Raw genomic sequence first — 15203 nt, forward strand, 5'->3', positions numbered from 1 at the left:
CCAAGTTTGTTTTCAATCTCTTCTTCTGTATATTCTTTTGCTCCCTTTCAAAAATGTGATGACTCTAATGTCGTTAAAACTTGTCATTTGTCTTATCTCCAAGCCAAAACAATGCACACCTTTTGCCCAACCAATCTAGCATGGGTCTTCTCCAACTTCAATAGCTGCATACGATTTCAGTTTCAAAAATGATGGTAAAATTCTCTAACTCTATCTTTCTAGCGTTGGTCATTGAGACAAGTTGTGGGTATAAATTGACACTTGCACAGATGCACTCCAGGTGTTTGATGAAATGGCAGAATGAGTTCTCGAGATTTCGTTGAGTTGATAATTTCACCAATTTCGATCCCTTAAGCCTCCAAAATCATAATTTTAGTTCTAAAGCCTTGCTAGAGATGGTTGCCTACAAAATCTTCACTAAACACCTTAAACTAACCAATTTGATAAGAAAACAAAGCAAATATAGATGCATTCTATATGTAAAATGTGAATATATCAATTTCCTCATCGAATATCAAGAAGATTATTTCGCCCCTCCCTATAAGAGGCTAAATATCCTTTCATTTGTGGATAACCAGTATCAACTAGATAATATTTACATATACATGTGAATCAATCACAATATCAAAATAAAACCCTAAATGAGAATGAAGCTATCACTTGACTTAAATGCCCATTCATTCACACGTGTGTCACCTCTTAGGCCTGCACATTTATCTTAAGCTTATTAGTTAAAATGCCTCTTCAAACTTTGGTCAAATCTCACTTTACCCCTTGAAACTGAAAGTGACCCATATTGCTCCTTTGACCTTGATTTCGTGTTTCACTTTGCCCCATGTCGACAACTCTGTTCCAAACTCCATAAAAAATGATGACATGGTAGGGGTAATATGGTCTTTTCGTCCCAGATAGCTATTTTCTCCTAATGTGAGATGGACACGTGGCACTATATGGAGTCCACCTCTATATATCCAATTCTTTTTTTTATCGAAATTAATTAAACAAATAAAATAACATTAAAAAAAGAAAAAAAAATCAATTCTCCACCTCAAACCCCATCACAACCACCCCCACCATTCACAACCCAAATTACACCAACAGTTCCTCCTCTTCCAAGAAGTCTCCCATCTTCCCAACAGCCCCACCAATACATCGATCCATCCCTTTCGAACCACCATTGAAACGGGGCCCCTCTTGTCTCTCTCCCCTCCAGATCCAACCTCCTCATCCCAACTTATCAAGCTAACACCACACCTAAACAACCACCCACGCAACTAAAGTAGAAAGACGGAGGTTATTAAGAGACAAAACAACGAATACATGATGAATGCCTTTGAGGTAAGCTAAAGGCATTTTTCCTGCACAAAAAAGATCAAAAATTGAAAATTGGGGGAATTGGTGGGAAGGTATTGATGAAACGACGACATACAGGTGGCGGTCTCGTTGGCCATACTGAGAGGACTGTAAGGCCATCAGAGTGCTTGACGTGGAAGAGTAGAAGATGTGGGTTTCGTGTTGCCAAAAATTTTCCATAAGATTTTTCTAGAGATTGTGATCGTGTTCTCGTAGTGGCCCTAAACTCTGCCCAGCACCACCAATCCTCATGCTACTAGTGTGCACAATATTGTCATCTCACCACCCACCAACCACCACCAAGATTAGTTCAACAACAAACTTCTCTCTCTCTCTCTCTCTCTCTCTCTCTCTCTCTCTCTATCTCTCTTCTTAAACAATTACAGTGAGCTGCTAGTGTAATTGGAGGTGGTTGCAATGGAGGTGGGAAAGAAGGGAATTGTTTTTTTATTTTTCTATTGTTATTTTATTTGTTTAATTAATATCTGGAAAAAAAAAATTGATAAAAAAAATTGCCACGTGCCTATCTCACATTAGGGGAAAATAGCCATTTGGGATGAAAAGACCATATTACCCCTGCCATGTCATCATTTTTATGGAGTTTGGAATAGAGTTGACGGTAGGGGTAAAGTGAAACATGAAACTATGGTCAAAGGGGCAATATGGGTCACTTTTAGTTTCAAGGGGAAAGTGAGATTTGATCAAAATTTCAAGGGGCATTTTAACTAATAAGGCTTTATCTTATAAAGTGTCCAACTAGCCTTAGGCAATCTTGTTTTTCTAAATTTCAATCCTTGCCTGAGGCTGCCTCATGCTGCCAATTCTCCACCACCAAGCTCTTTGGCTCCATCAGTGCCTCTTCCATCATTCTTCCACGATAGCAACTTCAGGTGTGAGGATGCGTTTAAAGTGGAGTGTGCACTCTTTGCTTGGATTATAGACATTTGGTTCACCTAGTTACTCTTGCCTCCTAATTTAGTGGTTGTGAACTTGTGATGGCGGTGGGGTTGTTGTGTTATGGTTAGTGTGGCTGAACTTATTTCAAATCTAGAGTTTTATGTTTTTGTGTTATTTTAGACTGGAGCTTTGTATTTTTGTCTTGACCATTTTAAAGTGCTATTGTGTATATCTTTATTGGGCTTATGTATTGTGCTTCTGTCTATGTTATTGGGCTTCAAACTCATGAAGTTTAAATTTTTTCACATTCAATAAAGTGAGTTACTTTGACAACAACAAAAATGCTTAAAAATATTAACTACATTAGTACCTCAATCTTCAATGTCATTCTATGACAGGCTTTTGGAAAATAGTAGACAAGTAAATGTTACCATTCTTCAACTTACTCAAATCGTTATTATTGGCAATAGCCTACTTCACATTCCTAAATATGAGCAGAAGTTTGATGACTAGGGAGCATCTCCAATAGTGTCTTCAAATTAAACACTTCAACTTGTGATTTGTTGACCTACATGGCAATTTATTTATTTTTTGTTAGAAAAATGCTTTATTATAACACCATAAGAGTATACAGCGGAGAGGATGAAAACATCATAAACCCAACATTAAAGCTGGGAACGAGAGTGTGATCTTAAAAAGATTCGCTGCTTGAAACAATCATGAGGAAACCACACAAAAAAAAAACAACAACAACAACAAAAAACAAAAAAAAGACTATTGCCCAAAACAATATATGAGGGACAAAAATGATCCCAGTGGAGTCCAAAGATAGAGCAATAGTGGCATCATTGAAATCTTGCCGTAAAAAACCCCCCAAATGGAGGAAAATCTTATAAAAGAAAAGAGTACCACTGTAAAGCTTGCTCATCAACAACAACCAACATGCAAAACTTGGGCAAATGGACAACGAATAAATGATGCACAAAGTGGCCCAACAAAGCCCAATCCAGGAATGAGTCATAAGAGCAACTGAAAAGAACATTGTTTGTGCAAATAATCTCGCGGGAAAATATTCGCTTCTAGATCCTTCAACCTTAGATCTTCCTTCTCTCTCTTCCTCGTTTCCTGTAAAAAAGACTGGAGTAAATAGACCACACCTGAAGGGTGTTGGCCAAAGACCCTCCGATGCCTAAGTTAGTTTGAGTGTTTGTAAGAAAACAATAGCTAAGCAAAGGGTACGGAGTTGTATGTATGGTGTGAACTGGGCGATCGGAGCCGTGTGGAGAAAATATGGAGAATGGAGAGGGAGAGAGAGCTTCGGGTATTTTCCTCGAGTTTAGGAGTAGGTTTAGATGTACCTTTAATGATAAATAAGGTCTTCTATTTATAGGAGTCTCGGGGCTAGGGTTTCGTAGAGAATATGCTGAGTTTATTCTCTACCCAAATTCGTAGGGATCGAGTCGGACTTAGATAATATCTGATTTAATGATATTATCTCTTTTTATGAAGATAATATCTGATTAAATGATATTATATCTTTTTATGAAGATAATATCTGAATTGATGATATTATCTTCTCTTAATTAGGATAATATCTGAATTAATGATATTATCTTATTAAATAAAGATAATATCATATTAATTAAGATATTTATCCCAATTAATTAATTGGCAAGATAAACTAGTTCAATTAATTAATTTAAGAGATAATCTTCTTTTCCACGTGGCGCGCTGTGACTGGAGACGAAAATATTTGCTCCCACAAATGCCCTATGTCGCTTCTTTGGTCTACCAGCTTGGTCGGCCGATCTTCCTGCTCGGTGGACTTCTTCGTGGCGATTCAATCGTCATCCTAAAGTGCGAAGCATTCCGCGGTCGCGAAGACCTCTGGCGAGTCTGGTGGGAGTGATAGTCAGCTCGCGGTATAAGTCGTGTTCTGCTGGAAAACCTTTCTTGAATGCAGAGGATGCGATTAGGTCATAGTATCCTATGATGTTGGCCTTTTCTGCTTTGAATCTCTTAATGTAATTTCGAATGGATTCATCAGGCTTCTTACGCAAGTTGTATAGATGGTCAGGGTTCTTCTTGATCATCCGATAAGAAGTGTACTCTTTCGTGAAGGCATAAGCAAGCTCCTTGAAGCTGCTGATCGACCGAGATGGTAGGGTATGGAACCAGTCCTGAGCTGGTCCCTGTAAAGTCACTGCAAACACCTTGCACATTAGCGCGTCTTCTACTTTGTAGAGGATCATAAGGCTCTTGAAATGCTTCGGATGGCTTTCAGGATCAGAATCACCTTTGAAGCATGTGAAAGAGGGCATTGAGAATTGTTTCGGGTGAGCAACCTGCTCAATTTCGGCGGTGAAAGGTGAGGAGTTTGCTCGATCTACCTCAACACATAGTGTATCTTTGAGATTTCCGCCAACCTTTAAGTCTCAAAGCCGGTTATTCACAAACTTCTCAACGTCTTCCGCACACATGGTTGGTCGGTCATGTCGACGACCTTTACGATTTGGGCGAGGCTAACTAACTTCCTCGTTGGTTTGCAAGAGCCGACTTTCTCGGCTATGCTGCCTAGGCAGCGTGTTGGTGGACTGCACTTGCGAGGATTTTCTGTAACTTGGCGACGAGAAGTGGTTCTTAGAGAGCGGGTAGCAGAGCACCTTTCTTCACGGTTCTCATTGTGAGGGTTATCAAGTTGACCTCCCTGGGGCCTAGCCTTTCGTGAATGTTTCTCTGCGAGCGGGCAGCGGAGCACCTTTCTTCACGATCCTCATTGCAATGGTTGTCAGTTTGACATCCCTAGGAGGCTAGCCTTTCATGAACATTTCCCTGCAGATCTAAGCGAGTGTGGATGTCAGGTCTTGGGCCCAGCCTATCGCACACATTGGTCCTTAAACTCAATCTAGATGGGAGACTTCATCTGCTTTGAGTGTGGCTTGCAGATACTTGCAACATGTCGGCAAGCTAATGACGTTGTTGCACATCTCCCTGTTTGTTTACTCCTGCTCGACCTGCTTGGTTCCCATCGAACTACCTATCGACACGTTCATCCATCCTTCTCTCTTCGCCCTATTGTCCAAGGCCAAGGTTTTGAGCCAAGCTTATGTGGTTGAGGAGTTGCCTCATCAAATTATTTTGGTCGTCCATTCTTTGAGTTAGCTAGTCAACTCTCAGATTAAGGTCTACTTGACTTCGTGGATCGGGATGAGAGAAATGTGTGGAGCCCAATTGCACACGGGCTAGGGTTTCATTGGACGTGTACGCTGGAGCGTCGTTGAGCGTGGAGGCAATGGAGGGAATGCTTGAAGTTGCTCCAAGATTGGGCCAAAGTCCCCGGTGGTAGTGAGTCCACGGTTCCAGTCACACGGGGTGGATGTTGTGGTGCGGCAGCTAGGGTTTGCTGCGGGTTCACGGTGGCGAGAGGCGGTGGAGCCACCATGTTGATCGCGCGGGATTGTGGGAGGAGTAGCTATGGGCCTTCACGGATTGAGCCATTGCGACGGTTTTGCTCCTCGTGTGCTTGCTTCCAACCATGGTTGTTTGGAAGGCTTCGGTGGATTGGAAAATATGAGGAACAGATTCCTTGAGCATGCGTTGAGTATAACTCGTGCTCTCAATGAAAGCACCAAATGTTTGTGCAAATAATCTCGCGGGAAAATATTCACTTCTAGATCCTTCAACCTTCGATCTTCCTTCTCTCTCCTCCTCTTTCCTGTAAAAAAGACTGGAGTAAATAGACCACACCCAGGGGGGGTTGGCCAAAGGCCCTCCGATGCCTAAGTTAGTTTGAGTGTTTGTAGGAAAACAATAAGCAAAGGGTATGGAGTTATATGTACAGTGTGAACCGGGTGGCCGGAACCGTATGTGGTGGCGGAGCCGTGTGGAGAAAATATGGAGAGTGGAGAGGGAGAGAGAGCTTCGGGTATTTTTCTCAGGTTTAGGAGTAGGTTTAGATGTACCTTGAATGATAAATGAGGTCTTCTATTTATAGGAGCCTCAGGGCTAAGGTTTCATAGAGAATATGCTAAGTTTATTCTCTACCCAAATTCGCAGGAATCGAGTCGGACTTAGATAATATATGATTTAATGATATTATCTCTCTTTATGAAGATAATATCTGAATTAAATGATATTATCTCTTTTTATGAAGATAATATCTGAATTGATGATATTATCTTCTCTTAATTAGGATAATATCTGAATTAATAATATTATCTTATTAAATAAAAATAATATCATATTAATTAAGATATTTATCTCAATTAATTAATTGGCCAGATAAACTGGTTCAATTAATTAATTTAAGAGATAATCTTCTTTTCCACGTGGCGCGCTATGATTGGAGACGAAAATATTTGCTCCTACAAACACCAATTGCAATAGCATCAGACCGCAGCCTGTCTTGTAACTACTCCGCTGCAAAATTGTCTATGAAAGGTGGACGCTATGGTTCTCCAAGATTGACAAACAAATAAATGCTTGCAACCAACACCACAAACAAAAGAAGATTTCGTTAGGATGCTAAACAAGATGGAAACTATTGGAGATAAGAATTAAAATAAGAAAAAGGTAGCTAAAACTAAAATTCAGAAAAAGAGACCGGAAAGAAACAAGCAGAAAATAAAATGACATGCTCTTCAACAAAGGCAAAAACAAGTAGATGAAGTATATAACACCACATACAAAAAGGAAGAAAAAAAAACTTGAATCTGAGGCCAAAAATAAATAAATAAAAGCAAAGAAAGAAAAATTACTCCCTGACCTGAAAGAGGATGTTGCCATGGAGCTGTGGATATCCATAACTGTAAAGTTGAAAGAAGAAAATCAACCAAACTGCTCCCATTGTTCTAGAAATCCATGTGTCTCGTCCTCTCCCAAATCTAGGTGCTCTCTCAACAACAACAATTTCAAGATCTAATGCTCATCAATCTATTTGTCTCCATCTCCATTGAAACCTTCTTCACCACCACCACGAAGATGACATTTTCAGTTCCGGCTATAGTACACATTATATAGCAACACCAGGGTTGATAACTCACCCTCGATTGGGTTCACCCTTTGTGGGGTACATGTGGGCTGTGGGTTGCTCTTTGATTTGTCGGAAAACCGCTAGAGAGTCCCCACCGCAAGAGTTTACGGTGTTAATAAGTACATTACGCATTAGAAATAAATGACAATCCACATTAGTTTTGCTAAAAGTAGCAAAAGACTGTGTTGCTCTTCATTTTTCTATTTTCTTTGAAAATGGAAAAATCCATTCCCTTTATACGAAAGTTGAGGGTGTAGACAGTGGCGGAGCCAGGAATCGAAATACAAGGGGTCTTAGTGTAAAAGTCCCAAAAAAAAATTTGGGATGGAATCAACATATATATTCTACATATGCAAAAAAATGAAAATAAAAACTCACATTGTTACTGGAAATTAGTGCGATAAACATCTTTAAGAATCTCATACTTCACTTACGCACTAAACACATAAACTTGAGACATCATTTTATTCGAAATCACATAGAAAATGGAGGGAGGAGAGAGGAGAGAGGAGAGAGGAGATTATGTAGTTACCCTAAATTCCTTAATTAAACTGCCGCCTAAGTTTTAATTTTAAAAAAAAAAATTAGAATGGCATGCATAGGCTGAGGCGCAAGAGTGGCAGAAGTTGTAGCTTCGGATGGATATTAAAAATGTAAACTTTGTTATTACTGGGGGCAAGAATGCTTTGTGATGGTCCAAAGGCCAATAGATAGCAATTTGCCATTTTGCTTTGACTTCAATTATAGTGGGCTTAATTATGTAAATGCCCCCTGTGCTTTCAAAATTATCTCAGATTACCACATGTGTTTGCAAACGTCTCAAAGTACCCCCCAATGTTTTAAAAACCGTCTCACGTTACCTGCCCCGTCAGTTTTTTGACGTTCCGTTACTGAACGTTGGGCCCCACTTCATTTTAACCTTTACCCTCTTCGAATAAGGGTTTCTCAATTTCTAACAAAGGGGGAAATTCGGTGAAAAGGGGAAATTGGAGAAGAGGGTTGTGAAAATCTGAGGGTTCCTTCGATTTTGGGAGAATTTGGGAGAAGCTAGAGATTGTTTGGCGTTAGACTTTAAAGCTACAAAGTGCGAAGATGGTGGTGCTTAGAGAATCTGGAGGTTGTCAACCCATATGTAAGTGGACCTATTCTCACTCGATTTTCTTGATTTTGGCATGTGCATTGAACTGCTGTTAGGGATTTTTTTGCATTTTTTTGTATACTTTTTGACTCTGTGCTTTGGTCTGGTGTGGACATTGTGTAGTCCTTGCGTGTTCCTTATGCGGTGTGTTCTTTGGAGTTTTTTTTTTTTTTTTTCATATACTTTTTACTCTATACTGGCCCCAATACACCTTATGTGGTCCTTGTGTGTTCCTTGTATTATCCTTGTGTGGTCCTTGTTTTGTCTATTGTTACATTTGTCCATTTGTTAAGTGAATCTTCCTCTTACACAGATAAAGATGCTAATGAGGTTGTCACATTTAAGTTTTTCAATAGAGGTAAACTAGTTAAAAATAGAAAGGACAGTGAATAATCTTATTTGGGTGGTGAAGTCAGTTGGTTTGATTATTGTGAGGTTGACTATATGTCCATGTTAGAGCTATTTGGAATGGCTAAAGATTTAGGATATGACAATGGGAATGATGTGAGTTTTTATGGTGAAGAGTTTGGAACTGGTAGACTCATTCAAATAATATAATATAGTTCACTTTTAGCTTGTATGAGCACGGTACCTAAAAGCAATAGCAGGGTGATAGTTTTGTACTTGAAAGTAGTGAGCCTAACTTCGAGCCAAGTGGGGAATGATAGCAGTGATCAAGAATATTCTTGTTCTGGGGATGCTAATAGCAGTGATCTAGACTTTGAAGACAGTGACTATGCACAGAGTGATGAAGAGCTTGACTTATTAAAGAAGGATGATAAGTGATTTGAAGGTTATGTGGATCATAGTATTTTTTTACAATGATCCTAATGCAGAGGAAAATGATGAGTCAGACAATGGAGAAGAGTCACCTATACTTACCTACCCAAATAGTTGTTCAAGTGAAGATGATGCAGTGGGTGAACTAAGAAGGAAGAAGAATAGGATGCCAAAAGGTGAAAATTTCAAACCTGAAATTGATATGGCAAACCCAGGTTTCAAAATAGGTTTAAGGTTTGCAACTGCCGAGTTGTTTAGAAAAGCTGTGAGGATATACTCCATTAATTGTGGAAGGGAGTTGATATTTATGAATAATGACCGTAACAAAATAAGAGTAGTATGTGAAGAGGGCTGTCCTTTTATTATCCATGCTTCAAGTGTTAGTGGTAGCATTACCTGCAGGTGAAAACCTTTAATCCTACACAAGTTTATAGTAAGGGAACTAAAAATATACATGCTACTGCTGGCTGGTTGGCTAAAAGATATTCTGGGCAGTTAAGGCTCAATCCAAATTGGACTGCTTCTTCTTTTGTAGAGCAAGTTCACCAAGACTATGGTTCTGAGACCATCTAGAGCAACTGTGTACAGAGCAAGAGCCATGGCAGTTGACATTGTAGAGGGGTCTTACAGTAAACAATATGAAGTATTGTGGGATTATTGTCATGAGTTAAGAACCAGAAATGTAGGAAGTACAGTTATCATTAAATCTGAAATAGAAGGTGATAGGCCCCGATTTCAAAGAATTTACATCTGTCTTGCAGCCTGCAAGAGGGGTTTTTAGATGGTTGTAGGCATGTGGTTTGCTTGGATGGGTGTCATGTCAAAGGGCCTCACCCTGGGCAAGTGCTTTCTGCAATGAGAGTTGATGCAAACAACGGAATGTTTCCACTTGCCTATGCATGTGTAGAGATTGAGAGCAATTCAACGTGGCTGTGGTTTTTAGAATTATTGAGTGGTGATCTGAATATTACGAATAGCCATGGTTATGTATTTATGACTGACAAACAAAAAGGGTTAATAGATGTTGTGGATGCTCTATTCCCTCATGCAGAGCATAGACATTGTTTGAAACATCTATATGGAAACTTATATTTAGAACATAAAGGTCTTGCCTTGAAACATCAAACGGAAGCAATTGCTAGGTCCACAACAGTGCCATGGTTTCATGCAGAGATGAGCAAGATGTTGCAGTTGTCTAAACCTGCACATGATTGGCTTGTAGAGAAAGATCCTAGGCATTGGAGTAGGGCATATTTCAAGAGTGATTCCAAGTATGACATGCTTATGAACAATCTATGTGAGGCATTCAACCGTAGCATAATGGATGCCAGGGACAAGCCTATTTTGACTATGCTAGAAAGAATTCTATTGTATATAATGTTGTTGATGGCGGTAAGAAGGGTTTTGTGTGAGAAATGGCATAGACAAGTTGGGCCAAGAATTAGAAAGATATTAGAGAAAAACAAAGGAAAAGCTCAATGGTGCATTCCTAAGGCTACTGGATAGAATAAGTTTGAAGTAATGACCATAGTGGCCGCACCTTTGCTGTTGATTTGAATGCCCACTCTTGTTCATGCCATGCTTGGGATTTGAATGGAATACCATGTTTGCATGCTTGTGCTGTAATAAGTTGGTTTCATGGGAATCCAGATGACTTTTGTGATGCAGTGTACAAGAAAGAGGCTTATTTGAGAACCTATGAACCAATGATTATGCCTATGACTAGCCAAGATCAGTGGATGAAGATTAATTTACCTCCATTACTCCCTCCGAAATACCACAAGCAGCCTGGTAGGCCTAAGTAGACAAGAAAACAAGTTGTTGATGAACCTAAACAACCTGCTAATCCATATAAGCTTCCTGGGTATGGCATCCCTTTAAAGTGTGGCAATTGCGATGGAGAAAGGCATAATCGAATTAGTTGTAAGGTATGTGTCATTATAGGCTTATTGCTTTACATTTAAATGTATTTGATTTGGTTTCTGACTTGAGGAATTTAGTTATTAGGAACCTAGAAATCCCAACATAAAGCCTACTAGGAAAAGGAACGTTGCCAAGGACAAACTTGCAGTAAGTGCCACGGTTTCAACTATGTTTTCACTCATCAAAATTTTATATAATGGAAACTTCTAATTATTATTTGTTTTAGGTAAGAAGGAGAGATGGTGGAGACCAAAGTAGCGGACAACAGAGTATGCAATTAAGGCAAAGGAAACAAGCAAGCAGTTCCCAAGGGCCTTCTCAATCCCAGGCATCTGAAGTAGCTGATGTTTCTCAATCTCAACCATCTCAAGCAGCTGATGCTTTTCAATCCCAACCATCTCAAGCATCTGAACCTGCCAAATTATCTCGAGTACAACAACGTATGAGGAGGATGAAAGATCAACAAAAGAGCCATTTTGTCAAAGATCCTTTTTTTCATCCTTGAATGTTGTGGAAGACTTTAATGGTCCAGAAATGGTTATTGGTTTGTGGGATTATTGATGTCTGTTATGGTTGGAACTTGTTTTGGTTGGAACTTGTATATTTGACGTCTGTTATGTTTGGAACCTATTATGGTTGGACCTGTTTTGGAACCTGAATATTTGATGTATGTTATGGTTGGAACCTATTTTGGAACCTATTTTGGTTTGTGCATATATTCCTAAGGTTGTTATGGTTAGAATCTATTTTGGAACCTGTTTTGGTTTGTGCATATATTCATAAGGCTGTTATGGTTGGAACCTGGTTTGGTTTGTGTTATGTTTTGGAACCTGTTCTGTTTTGGTTTGTGCTTATAATGACAGGTGATTTTGCTAGTTTTGGGTTTTGCCTCTTGCTTTCCAGATTCCAGTAAACTTTGGCATGTTACCAAAGGCTACATATCCACCATAAACTTTGGCAAAGAAGGCAAGTCCTGCTTTTTTAGGGAAAACTGAATTTTGGTTCTCTTCTTCTAGATTCATCAAGAAATTACCATTCAATTTACCATTCATATCACAGATCAAACTGAATATCACACGTTGATTTGTCTAATCTCATTTGTAACCTCTAAACAATTTACCATTCATATCACAGATCAAACATAACTAGCATTACATTACTTAACTAACTAGCATTACATTCATGTCACCATTTGTAACCTCTAAACAAGTTACCATTCATGTCACCATTTGTAACCCCTAAACAAATTACAATGAACAAACTTAACTAGCATTACATTACATTACACTGCCAAAGTGCCTTACATTATATTAGCATTTGTTTTTAAATTAAATTTGCCCATTAAACTACTACCAAAGTGCTTTACATTACATTAACATTTGTTCTCAAATTACAGTGCCCACTGAACTACTGCCAAAGTGTCTAATTCATCTTCATGGCAAACACCACCAACTAGGAAAGCAACATAGCAGCCCACAATATTTTTGACTTTGCTCGAATCTTTGCATTTTCCTTCTCCACCCTATCAATCTTCCTTAGAAAACCAGGTATCAAAGACTTTGAACGCTCACACATTTCTGCATCAAACCACTGAAAAAACCTACATCCTTTTTTCCACTTCCCTGTATCAACCAAGAACAATGACTGAAAATTTGGGTGGTAAAATGACTAAAAATTTCATCAATCATTGACAATTTCATCAATAAAAACTCTATCAATTTGTGATGCCCAAAACAATGACTGAAAATTTGATCTTAAACATGCTTGCCTTTGACTTTGGGAAGACTAGAAATCTTCGCCCTGGGTTTGAACTGCTCCAAGAAGTCTGCATCCGTGCTAACTTCCCACAATGACACCATTGGCCATGCCTTCCTTCTCCTTGCTTCTCTCATGTTTCCATCAACCCAAATCTTCTACTTCACAATCTCCCAATTTCAAACTCCACCTCAAAGTTTTACAAACCCCTAATTTCTTCTCTAGCTTCTCCCAAATTTTCCCAAACTCGAAGGAACCCTCAGATTTTCACAAGCCTCTTCTCCAATTTCCCCTTCTTACCCAATTTCCCACTTTGTTAGAAACTGAGAAACTCTTATTCGAAGAGGTTAAAGATTAAAACGAAGTGGGGCCCAACGTTTAACGGAGACGTCAAAAAAACTGCGGAGGCGGGTAGCGTGAGGCGGTTTTTAAAGCGTTGGGGGGTACTTTGAGACGTTTGCAAACACAGGTGGTAATCTGAGATAATTTTGAAAGCACAGGGGGCATTTACATAATTAAGCCATTATAGTGTCTCACAGTCTGAAAAGCAAAGTTTTCTGTGTGGCCAAGAATATGTAAAATACTTTTAAACTTTGGCTTAAGGATAGATTCCATCAAGTTGTGTTGTGGAGAAGCCAGAGGATACGCTAGTCCTTTTTTTATTTTTTCAAACCTTGCCCAAAACAAGTCAAGTTGTGTTGTGGAGAAGCCAGAGGATATGCTGGTCTTTTTTTTTTTTTCAAACTGGCCCAAAACGATGTTGTTTTGGCCAGGTCGTTAAAAAAAAAAAAACCTGGCGCGCACTAGCCTTCTTCTTCGGCCTCCAACCCATCATTCTTTCAGATATTTCGTCGACCACTTGGTGTGCAGCTCCAAGAGGTCGCACCAGCAGCTCCAATGGACCTCTAAGCCTATTTCCATGGCTTCCAAGAGGTCGTCGACTAATGGCCCCACTGTGGCTCCGCCACTGGGTGTAGAGGCTGTTGGTTTCGTTTGTCATGAGAAAAATTGTTTAAAATTAACTATTATTCTATTGTTTAAATATTTCCACGAAAGGTGAGGCAGAAGAGGGGTTGCGAGGAAGGGAGAAAAAGAATATCAAAACTGAATGGGAGGCTGTAGGGGATACGGTGAATGGCATAACGACTTGGGTGGTGTTGGCGTTGGTAGGGGTGGCAAAGATATGAGAGAGGAGGGGTTGGTAAGAGCGTCTTCAACAACTTTGGAATGCTAAAATAGGTGAGTCACATCATCAAAACCCTCTCCAACAGCCTTGTCAAACTTAGTTATGAAAACTGGAATCTCTCTCTCTCTTTAGGACACGTAAATTGACCTTAACTCTTCAAAACATTTAATTTTACTTTGGAAAAATAAAACCTACTTTGAAAATATTAAAAACATGCATTTTTTTCTTTTTAAACAATTAATACATAGACATTTTTTACATGTTTTCATATTTTTCATTATTTTCCATAACATTGCATTAATTGAATTGAAGACTCTGGTGCGGCACAAAATATTTAAGTAGCAAACGAAGGTTTTTAAATTGTCACGTAAGTCAACAAACTTCAATTTAAAGAGTTTGGTTTGCTATTACTATTGGAGATGCTCTAAGGTTAGTTTTTACTTTTTTGATCCTATTGATGAAACTATAACTCTTGCCACGTCCTCGCTAGAGTGATGTCGTATCTTCATAAATAAATAAAAAGAATTAACATGACAATATTCATTAATTGACATGACATGACTGCATAAGATGTCACATAAGGTGGTCAATCATGTGGGTTGCCTAAATAAAAAGTGGTCAATCTTGTGTGTCTAAATAGGTGATTTCGGTGGTTTGGGTATATGTGCCTCTGACTTTCTATGGATCTTGGTCAGGCTTCATGCCCCTTAAGTTGTATTTATTGATTCTCAATAAATGAATCCTCGTGTTGTCGGGGCTTCCTTTCAAAGAATAGCATTAGTGATTATTTTTATAAATACAAGCAGTAGTCTAAATTACTCAAAATTAATCTAACCTACGAGGAGACAGACTGTGTATGCATATTTATATATAAATATACCAACAAATTATTATTTTAGATCAACGGGGAGGGGATTGCTAATAAATTATTTGGTGCACAAATTTAATAACTCTACTACAATTAAGGATGCGACTAGACCTGTCAATGAATCAGATTTTGATCTGAATTCAGTGTAATTAATAAGAGATGGATTGGACTTCTCAATCCAATAATCTGAATTCGGTAATCTGATTATAAATGGATCCGGATATAGTTAATCTGATCCGACTTAGTATGAAGTATAATTTAGTTTTTCTAT

General features: G+C 38.9%; 1 pseudogene; it reads left to right on the forward strand.

Moving 5' to 3' along the window:
- Positions 1-9753: 9753 nt before the first annotated feature.
- Positions 9754-11005, forward strand: LOC148920700 (uncharacterized; annotated as a pseudogene).
- The last annotated feature ends 4198 nt before the right edge of the window (positions 11006-15203 follow it).

Source organism: Prunus mume, linkage group LG1 (assembly GCF_029339155.1).
Source record: "Prunus mume cultivar Tortuosa linkage group LG1, ASM2933915v1, whole genome shotgun sequence".
Classification (NCBI taxonomy): domain Eukaryota; kingdom Viridiplantae; phylum Streptophyta; class Magnoliopsida; order Rosales; family Rosaceae; genus Prunus; species Prunus mume.